The following is an 11,198-nucleotide window of genomic DNA, read 5'->3' as shown; positions in this document are numbered from 1 at the left end:
ATGTACAGTTGCCCAGAGTCATTCAGTGGCTCCGCCACATGCGCCCCCCCAGAATTCGCTTTAACGGACAAAGTCAAACGGTGAGGGGGTCTGATGAGCCTGTCGGAATGACTCCTGTACTCCTGAGGTGGAGGCTGCTGGGTGGCTGGCAGTCTGACGGGCGGTTGCGCTTGGTCTGCCGTAACAGCGATGGGTGGCCAACCTCGTCTCGGCGGTTGTGCTGTCTCGACGGGGCGGTCGAGGTCCAGATGTGCCGGCTTTAATCGATCGACTGAAATGTGGTCCGGTTTACCACCGACATCTACCTTGAAGGTTTTGTCCCCTGCCTCCAACACGTGGAAGGGACCAGTATATGGGGCCTTGAGTGGATCCCTATGAGCATCGTGGCGAATAAAGATGTATTCTGCCTTGTCAAGCTCCGTTGGAACGTGCGAACTCTGCAGCCCGTGGTGCGAAGTGGGCACCGGCGCGAAACATCTGGCTGCCTCTTGGTGACTAGTAAGCTGGTCAGAAGTGGACCAAGGCTTCGTCGATTCTGGTAGGAAATCCCCTGGGACTCGCAGCGGTTGACCGTACACCAGCTCCGCGGATGAAGAGTGAAGGTCTTCTTTGGGGGCCGTGCGAAGGCCCAATAGGACCCACGGTAGCTTGTTTGCCCATCCAGCGTCCTGGAGGCTGGCCCTCAGGGCGGCTTTCAGTGACCGGTGGAAACGTTCACAGAGACCATTCGCCTGTGGGTGGTAGGCTGTGGTGCAGTGTAATTTGACACCGAGTCCTTGGGCCACTGCATTCCAGAGTTCAGAGGAAAACTGTGGTCCCGTCTGAAGAAATATCAGCGGGCACTCCGAAACGGGCGACCCAGATGGAAATGAACGCCCTGGCCACGTCCGCCGAAGTAGTGGATGATAGGGGAACCGCCTCTGGCCATCTGGTGGTGCGGTCAACCATGGTCAGGATGTGTGAAAAACCATGGGAGGGTGGGAGTGGACCCACCAGGTCCACATTGACATGGTCAAACCATCGCTCCGAAGGTGGCCAACGGAGCTTTGATGTGACGCTGTACTTTGGCTTTTTGGCAGACCACGCAGGTGTTGGTCCAGTCGCGGACATCCTTGTGCATGCTGTGCCATACGAATTTCGCTGACATCAGCTTCTGAGAGGCCTTCAACCCATGTATGGCGTCGAACACTTTGCGGCGCCAGACGGCCGGTACGACAGGGCTGTAGGAATTAACACACGCTAGCGGGGTTATTGTCTCTGGCCAGTCAGAAGCCTCTGAGCTGCTCCAGGGACCCTTGTGCAGTTTCGAAGCGCTCCCCTATTCCTGGTTCTGACCGCCGGACTTATTTGGTAGCGATGTGGACAGAAAAAAAAACGTGACTCGTGGTTTGGGTGCAAAACAGACCAGTATTTATTGAAACAAAAAGAAAGAAACAACTTAAAAATCGATACAGCACAGCTATGCCTGGTACAGCACTTTTGCTTAACGCAGTACACTCAGTGTCCACTAGAGCGCTCTTTGCTCAGTGCAACACTCCTTTATATACAGCACTTTAAAAACAGTTACACAGTGTTTACCACAGCACTTCTCTGCTAGGTGCAACACTCCTTTATTAAAATACAGCACTTTTAAATACAGCCGCTCAGTGTCCACTGGAGCACTTCTCTGCTCAGTGCAACACTCCTTTATTAAAATATACAGCACTTTAAAAACAGCTACACGGTGTTTACCACAGCACTTCTCTGCTAGGTACAACACCCCTTTTTAATACAGTTTTAAATATAGTACTTTAAAAACAGCTACACAGTGTTTACCACGGCACTTCTCTGCTAGGTACAACACCCCTTTTTAATACAGTTTTAAATACAGTACTTTAAAAACAGCTACACAGTGTTCACCACAGCACTTATCTGCTTGGTGCAACACCCCTTTTTAATACCGTTTTAATATAGAAACACCTTGCTCACTACAGCACCTTTTCTTAGTGGCTTTTACTTAAAAACAGCACTTTAATACAGCTACTTTCAGTGTTCACTGAAGCACTTCTCGGCTTAGTGCAACACTGTTACTTAAATAGAGGAGGAGAGAATGGACACAACGAGGAAAGATCGACTAAAATCACAGTTCTAACAAAATTCCCACTTAATTCCCACCCCTATACCTATTCTAAGTTGCCTTGTAAAAGGTCAGAAAAATATATGCTCACCAATGAAAACGCCTTCTCCGTGCCTTGCGATCTTTGATCTTCACTGCCCCGAAGTAAGAACACCCCAGTATTTTAAAAGTAAACTGCTGGTGTTCCACTCCTTCAGGCAGGCTCCCACGTTGTAGAGAGCACAGAGGCGAGGCCACAGAGAGAGAGATGGCTTCTGAGAAGCTATCTTTTACACCTCAATTTGGGGCCGAAATGTTCCCGCCCAGATCCGGATGTATCTGGGCTAAAACAAAAGGGATCCAAGCTGCCCCATTGTCTAGAATGGGTTTAGATGAATTACCAATTCGTTTAAACTGTTACTTTTCTCAGTTTAAATGTGTCAATCGTCTGTGAATGGGCTTTCGAATAAAGCTGCAGTGGTTTGGAATGTGTCCATTTCCTTGATTTCTTGAGTAAATAGCCTTGAAGATATTGTAAACAGAAAGTCATTGTCCTTGTGGTCAGACTGAAACCAGTCTCAAGTGGTTAATCCTTTGTGTAGCAGTTTCTGTAAACACATCGATTGTCTCTGCAGGGAGGGGGGGAACTCCCCTTTGATTGGCAGTTTTGACTGCTCCATTGAACCCTTTTCCACAGACACATACAAGCTGCCTTTTCAAGTCCTTTGTCTTTTGCCATGCGGTCTGGTGGCCATTTTGATCCCCTGGATGTTTAAAGGTATATTGCCCAGGTATTCTTTAATCAAAATTAATCTTCAGAACTGTAGGAAATTTTGAAATTATTGCGAAATCCTACAGGCGAGGGTCCCGTACGGAGACGTCACACAAGAGCGTGGTACCTGCCGCATGGAACTTGACATCAGCCAACTGGAGGCCAGTGACGGTGGTTCTGTAGGCCTGGACTTCTGGGTCCGAGGCTTGATCCGCTGCCATGAGGGCGTAATCGATGCCTAAATGAACCGTATTGACGGTCGCGTGGGAGAGGCAGTTGGCCACCAGGTTGTCCTTAACGGCCACGTGCTGTATATCTGTGGTGAACTCGGATATGTAGGTCAGTTGACGTTGCTGTCGGGATGACCATGGTTTGGCGGTCTTGGCCATGGCGAAGGTGAGCGGCTTATGGTCCACGAAGGCGGTGAAGGGACGTCCTTCCAGGAGGAAGCGAAAATGGCGGTTGGCCAGAAAAAGAGCGAGCAACTCCCGGTCAAACGTGCTATACGCTCTCTCGTTCCGCCGTAGTTGACGGCTGAAGAATGCCAACGGCTGCCACATCCCGTTCGCCCACTGCTCTTGCACGGCTCCGATTGCGTAGTCTGACACGTCGGTGGTGAGGGCGATGGTGGCTCCTGGCAGCAGGTGCACCAGCATAGCCGCATTGGCCAAGGCGCTTTTGGTGTCGGCGAACGCCCGGGCCATGTCAACCGTCCAGTCTACCATATCTTTGCCAGTCTTGCCCTTGAGGGCCTCATACAGGGGCTGCATGGGTAGTGCTGCCTTAGGCACGAAACGGTGGTAAAAGTTTACCATGCCTAGGAATTCCTGCAGGGCCTTAATGGTTTGCGGGCGTGGAAAGGACGTCACCGCCTCTACCTTCACTTGTAAAGGAACTGCTCCCTCTGAAGTGATGCGATGCCCCAGGAAATCAATTTGTTGCAGGCCAAACTGACACTTGGCCGGGTTGATAATCAGGCCGTGTTGGCTGAGACGTCGAAAAAGGGTGCGAAGGTGACAGATGTGTTCTTCTTTAGTGGGACTGGCAATGAGAATATCGTCCAGGTAGACGAAGAGGAACTTGAGGTCCCACAGCACAGAGTCCATCAGGTGTTGGAAAGCCTGGGCGGCGTTCTTTAACCCAAACGGCATTCGTAGAAACTCGAAAAGACCGAATGGGGTGATGACTGCAGTCTTCTGGACGTCTTGGGGATGAACGGGGACCTGGTGGTAGCCCCGGACGAGGTCAACTTTCGAGAAGACAGTGTTCCCTGCCAAATGGGCGGAGAAATCCTGGATGTGGGGGATCGGGTACCGATCAGGAGTGGTGGCGTCGTTTAGGCGTCGATAGTCGCCGCATGGCCGCCATCCGCCGCCAGGCTTCGGGACGATGTGGAGGGGTGAAGACAGGGACTATTTGACTGGCGAATAATCCCTAACCGTTCCATGGTCGCGAACTCCACTTTTGCGACCGCCAGCTTGCCAGGTTCCAGGCGCCGGGCCCGCGCGTAGACCGGGGGGCCATTGGTGGTGATGTGGTGTTCCACACCATGTTTCGTGGCTGTGGAGGAGAACGTGGGTCTTGTCAGGTCGGGGAATTCGCTGAGCAGGCGAGTGAACTCATCCGGAGCCGGAAAAGCACAGGCGACGGTGCGCGACGTAGTGTTACTGCGGTAACAAGAGATAGAATGAAAAGTTGCCGCGTTGATCAACAGCCGGCTCCTCACATCAACCAGGAGGCTGTTGGCGCACAAGAAATCCGCGCCGAGAATGGGTTGCGAAACCTTGGCCGTCACAAACTCCCAGTAAAAACGTTGGCCCCCAAAACACAACTGCACCCGCCATCTGCCGAAGGTCCGAATTGCTCCGCCATTGGCCGCTTCAAGGGCGAGGCCGTGAATCCTGGTCTGCACATCGAGGGCAGACGCGGGTAATATGCTGCACTGCACCCCGGTGTCGCACAGAAAATGACGACCGGAGAGAGTATCGGTGATAAACAGCAACTTGCCCACATTGCCGATCGCCATCGCGGCCGCGGGGCGCCCGTTAGACCCATTCCTCGGTGGTTGTAGTTGTTTTTTTGGGGGGGAAGTTGCAGGGAGGGCGGCAACATCTTGCTTTCACGCCGAACTGCGCGTGGTAGAAACACAGCCCAGCAGGCTGACGAGCTGGGGCGGTGTCTGTGGGGGATGGGCGCCTCGTGGCGGCGCAGTTCTGCTGAGTAACCGCGAAAATTTTGTCCGCCTCTGCCGTGAGTGCTGCGCAGTCCTCAACTTCGGATCTGGCCAGGGCGGCTTGCACCTGTTCCGGTAGCTGGCTGAGGAATATTTCCCGGAATAGGAAGCATTCTGGTTCGGAGCCAAGGAGTGTGAGCGTTTGGCTCATTAACTCCGAAGGCTTGGAGTCCCCGAGCCCGGGCATAGCGAGCAATCGACGGGCGCGCTCCGCTTTAGTGAGCCCGAAAACTTGCAGCAACCGCGCCTTGAGGGTTTCATACTTGCGCTCCGTTGGAGGGTTCTCGAGGAGGCTGACGATCCGCGAGGCGGTAGAGCTGTCGAGTGCAGAGACCACATAGAGATATTTGGTCTGATCCGCAGCGATGTCCCGCAGGGCGAATTGAGCCTCGACCTGAATGAACCACGAGGTCGCTTGCTGCTCCCAGAACTGCGGTAGCTTCAGCGAAACGGCGTTGGCCTCCATGCTGTGTCCTTTTTGTGAAAAACGTTCACAAAAAACGGGGTCACCAATGTAGGAATTGACGAATTCCTAACTAATAACTGAGGTCGACTCAGGAGATCAATCAAACAGGTCTTTAATGTAAGACTAAACGAGTTCAAACAGTTTGATGAGATCAACACAGGAGACCCACGAAAACAGGTCTTAACAAGATGGAGATTCCACGAGGACTGCCTGGGCAGTCACGTGGTTTGCGACGTGATGTCATCGCGTTTGCCCGCGCTCTTAAAGGGGCCATGCCCCGTGCATACAAACACTATATACAAAACAAAGTAATGTCTAACACAATGGTACAGGCTTAGGCTGGTGTTAGAACATCGTTAAAGGGAATTATGTACAGTTGCCCAGAGTCATTCAGTGGCTCCGCCACAGTGTATTCATTCACATAAATAAATAAAAACATCAAGATAAATAGTAGTTAGAATGTTAGTGAGTCAAGGAATTAAAGTTGTTTCCTCAAAGACCAAAAATAATAAGCAATTCAATGGCATGTCTCAGTAATCCATAAAGACTTCACACCCATTGTTTTGGAAAGTCCTTGGTCCCAGATAGTCTGTGGGGATTGTCTGGCATAAGCCCTCCCCCTTGGTTGTGGACACAGGGAGATAAAAATCAGGACAGACACACTGACAATTTTGTTTTTAAATACAAAGCTGCTAGGCAAGATGACCCACTGATGTGAGGACGCATAGTTCACTCATTATTTTGTATTTTTACACAAAGACAAATTGTACTGATTGAATTAACTGAGTCCCATCATAACTGTTACTCTGTATGTTCACTTCTGTCTGACAAATAAAACAGTTTAACAATTTGTAGCTGGCCTCATCCAACCAAATGTTTTCTCAGCATTTCACCAATGGTGTATGAATAAACATGGTAGGAAAGTAGTGATAAATTTGCTTTTGTAGATTTAGCAATGATGTGTGAGATAAAAAAGTATTAGTAGCAATCATAGTGCTGAAGATTGCTGCTGCAGTAAATGTATGCTGCAGTGGATGACACATTAACTGGCTTCCATGATATCACCTGTGGGTGCTTAAAAGGACCCTGTGGCATAACCATTACTGCCGCTGGTAATGCAGTGAAATTAAAATGCTGAACATTATTTTTTGATCAGTACAATGTACTGACATGGCTAATACAACATGTAATGAAATCTGTTTGTCTTGCCTGTATTCGTTTTGCACTCACGTATATTACCCTCCCCCACACGGTGTATAGTTTCACTTCCTCTTTCCTGACTAACCTGGAAGGTTCCAGGTCTTGGCTCTTGGCTCCGCCCCGACTTCTCTTACTTAAAGATCTCAGGATCTGTATGACTCATTCCTGTGAGCCAGTCGGTGTGTTGAGATGTAAGCTCTGATCTTAGTGATTAAAAGCCAACTTGTTTAAGTTTATAACTTCTAGTTTTGTGGTTATTGAAGGCACATCAATTTTAATCACTAAATACTAGGATGGATCGACTCCTAAAACCAGAGCGTCTGGACTTGGATCCACATTCTGCTGAAGCATCAAATCAATTTGGACACTGGCTCAAATGCTTCGAACTCTTCGCGGGGGCCTCATCCGCTAGCGAGGTAGATAAACTGAGTCTACTGACTACTCGCGTTAGTCATCGGATTTATTTGTTCATCCGGGACGCCACCTCTTACACGGAGGCCATCACTATCCTGAAGACCCAATACCAGAGGCCGGTAAATGAAGTGTACGCCAGACATCTGCTGGCTACACGCAGGCAGCGACCTGAGGAATCAATGGACGATTTCTTACAGGGCCTAAAGGACTTGGTCCGGGACTGTAACTGCAAGGCCGTGACGGCCAACGTGTACTCTGACGAATTGGTCCGCGATTCCTTCATCACGGGCCTCAAATCGAATTATATCCGGCAGAGACTGCTGGAGAAGGAGGTCCTGGACTTAAAAAAGACAGTGGCCACTGCGCGATCGCTGGACGTGGCCCAGAAAAACTCTGACTCTTATTCTTCCGGCCATGCGGCCCTCACCGCCTCGTGCGCGCCGAGCGGGCCGCCATCTTGGAATCAGACCAGCTCTACACCGCCGGAGTCCTCACACAGAAGTTCACCCAGGAGTCCTATACAGCGGCAATGTCTCGAGGCCCGAAATGCTACTTCTGCGGCCAGGCCAAGCACCCCAGACAACGATGCCCAGCGAAGGACGCTACATGTTTCAAATGTAAGAAAAAGGGGCATTTTAGCAAAGTCTGCAGGGGGAATCCGATTTCCAACTCCGTCACCGCCTCGTGCGTGCCGTGCGGGCCGCCATCTTGGGATCCGCCATCTTTTCCCGACTCAACGGCCGCCCAGGGCCCAACAGTGGCTTCGATCACGGTGGATCAATCCAGGCCACACCCGTTGACAAAACCCATGATGGACATACAGGTAAACGGGAATTTAACGAAATGTTTAATTGACTGTGGGAGTACCGAGAGTTTTATCCACCCTAGCCTGGTACGGCGGCACTCATTAACGGTAACCCCTACACGGAGCAGAATTGCTATGGCTGCTAAGCCCCACACTTCGGACATTTTGGGCTACTGTGTGGTAACACTGACTGTAAAAGGCACGGACTACAAGGATTTTAAACTCCTCGTGATGCCAGAACTCTGTGTTAATGTAATCTTGGGCCTGGACTTCCAGTGCCACCACGAAAGTGTCATGCTAGCATATGGCGGGTCCCAGCCGCCACTCACAGTCTGTGGCCTATCAACCTTAAAAATCAGCCCGCCCTCTTTATTCGCTAATCTCGCTCCGAACTGTAGGCCCATAGCGACCAAAAGTAGACGGTACAGTCTGGAAGACAGACACTTTATCAAAGCGGAAGTGGACAGACTCCTGCGGGAAGGCATTATTGAATGCAGTACCAGTCCGTGGCGTGCCCAAGTAGTCATAGTTAAAAATAGCGAAAAGAAACAGATGGTAATTGACTACAGCCAGACTGTTAATATTTATACCCAGCTGGACGCCTACCCTTTACCCCGCATATCAGAAATGGTCAACCAGATCGCGCAATACCGAGTCTTCTCGACTATCGACCTCAAATCCGCGTATCACCAGCTCCCCATTAGAACGGAGGACCGCCCATCCACCGCCTTTGAGGCAAACGGACGCCTCTACCATTTTCTCAGAGTGCCCTTCGGGGTAACAAATGGGGTCTCGGTCTTCCAACGTGAGATGGACCGCATGGTTGACGAGAATAAACTACAAGCTACCTACCCCTATCTGGACAATGTCACTATCTGCGGGCACAACCAGCAAGACCACGATCTAAATCTTGCGAGATTTTTAAAAACTGCCCTAAAGCTGAATCTAACCTACAACGAAGACAAATGTGTCTTCAACACAACCCGTCTCTGTATCCTCGGCTGTGTGGTGGAAGATGGGGTAATTGGACCGGACCCTGACCAATTACGCCCCCTAAAGGAACTGCCCCTGCCACACAATCCCAAAGCTTTAAAAAGGTGCCTGGGATTTTTTTCGTATTATGCCCAATGGGTGCCCAATTACTCTGATAAGGCCCGACCCCTCATTAAATCGACGTCCTTCCCACTATCAGCTGAAGCTCGGGAGGCTTTCACCAGTATCAAACAGGACATTGAAAGGGCTGCACTGTGTGCAGTGGACGAAAGCATTCCCTTTCAAGTCGAAAGCAATGCGTCAGACTTTGCCTTAGCTGCGACCCTCAATCAGGCTGGGAGACCTGTGGCCTTCTTCTCCCGAACCCTTCAGGGACCTGAAATCAGGCACTCTTCTGTCGAGAAGGAGGCACAGGCTATAGTGGAGGCAGTGCGGCACTGGAGACACTACCTAGTCGGCAAACATTTCACCCTGCTCACCGACCAGCGGTCGGTGGCTTTCATGTTTAATAACAAACAAAGGGGGAAAATCAAGAATGACAAAATACTCAGGTGGAGGATCGAACTATCCACGTTCGACTATGATATTATGTACAGGCCGGGAGCCCTTAATGAACCCCCAGACGCCCTATCGCGGGTAATGTGTGCCAGCATTCATACGGACAAATTACAGGGTCTCCACAACGACCTCTGTCACCCAGGGGTCACCCGACTATACCATTTTATAAAGTCCCGCAATCTGCCCCACTCCATCGAGGAGGTCAGGGCAATGACTAGAGCCTGCCGCATCTGTGCGGAATGCAAGCCTCGTTTCTACAGGCCTGACCGTGCACGCCTTATCAAAGCCACATGGCCATTCGAGCGCCTAAGTCTGGACTTCAAGGGACCCCTTCCCTCTGCCGGCCGTAACATATACTTCCTCAATATCATCGATGAATATTCCCGCTTCCCCTTCGCCATTCCCTGCCCAGACATGACCAGTGCCACGGTCATCAAGTGTCTCTGTAATCTATTCTGCATGTTTGGCATGCCGAACTACATACACAGCGATAGGGGGACGTCATTTATGAGTGACGAACTGTGCCAGTTCTTGCTCTCAAAGGGGATAGCCACTAGCAGAACCACTAGCTACAACCCCCGGGGTAATGGGCAAGTGGAAAGGGAGAATGCTACTGTTTGGAAGGCTGTCACGTTAGCCTTAAAGTCAAAAGGCCTTCCGACCTCCCGCTGGCAGGAAGTCCTCCCAGACGTGCTCCACTCCATAAGGTCTCTGTTATGTATAGCCACTAACGCTACCCCTCACGAAAAGATGTTCGTTTTCCCCCGGAAATCCACCTCGGGCATATCTCTACCCGCGTGGCTGACCTCTCCGGGGACAGTACTATTGCGGAAGCACGTGAGAGGCCATAAAACGGACCCCCTTGTGGAAAAGGTACAGCTCCTCCATGCAAACCCTCAGTACGCCTATATCGAATACTCTGACGGGCGAGAGGACACTGTTTCCATAAAAGACCTCACTCCCTCGGGGAGCGGAGAGAACGATGAGAGACTACCCGAGGAAGACCTACACCAAAAAGAGACAGGACGCCCAGAGGTATCAATACCCAACTTTAACCTGGAGGACACTGCAGATAACCTGGAAGACACTGCGGAGGCCCGGACAGCGGAGGAACCAGAATCCACTCCCCTAGAGGCACCCCAACCGGCTTTGCGCCGATCACTGAGAACCGCAAAACCTCCTGACAGACTCACTTATACCAACTTTTAAGAAACATCACCCCGATGGACTAAATCTAAAGAAGGGGTGAATGTAATGAAATCTGTTTGTCTTGCCTGTATTCGTTTTGCACTCATGTATATTACCCTCCCCCACACGGTGTATAGTTTCACTTCCTCTTTCCTGACTAACCTGGAAGATTCCAGGTCTTGGCTCTTGGCTCCGCCCCTGACTTCTCTTACTTAAAGATCTCAGGATCTGTATGACTCATTCCTGTGAGCCAGTTGGTGTGTTGAGATGTAAGCTCTGATCTTAGTGATTAAAAGCCAACTTGTTTAAGTTTATAACTTCTAGTTTTGTGGTTATTGAAGGCACATCACAACAATTTTAATCACTCTGTGGGGGCTAGATAGCTCCAACTCCTTATAACTTTATTTTTTTTTCTCTTGAAGGAGAACTGAATCCTATTACCAGAAACGGAGTGAAGGCACAAGAGGGTGAGCC

The sequence above is a fragment of the Somniosus microcephalus genome, chromosome 6, assembly GCF_052327205.1.
Source record: "Somniosus microcephalus isolate GS21.2 chromosome 6, FLI_Smic_1.0, whole genome shotgun sequence".
Lineage (NCBI taxonomy): Eukaryota > Metazoa > Chordata > Chondrichthyes > Squaliformes > Somniosidae > Somniosus > Somniosus microcephalus.
This window is presented reverse-complemented; position numbering follows the sequence as displayed.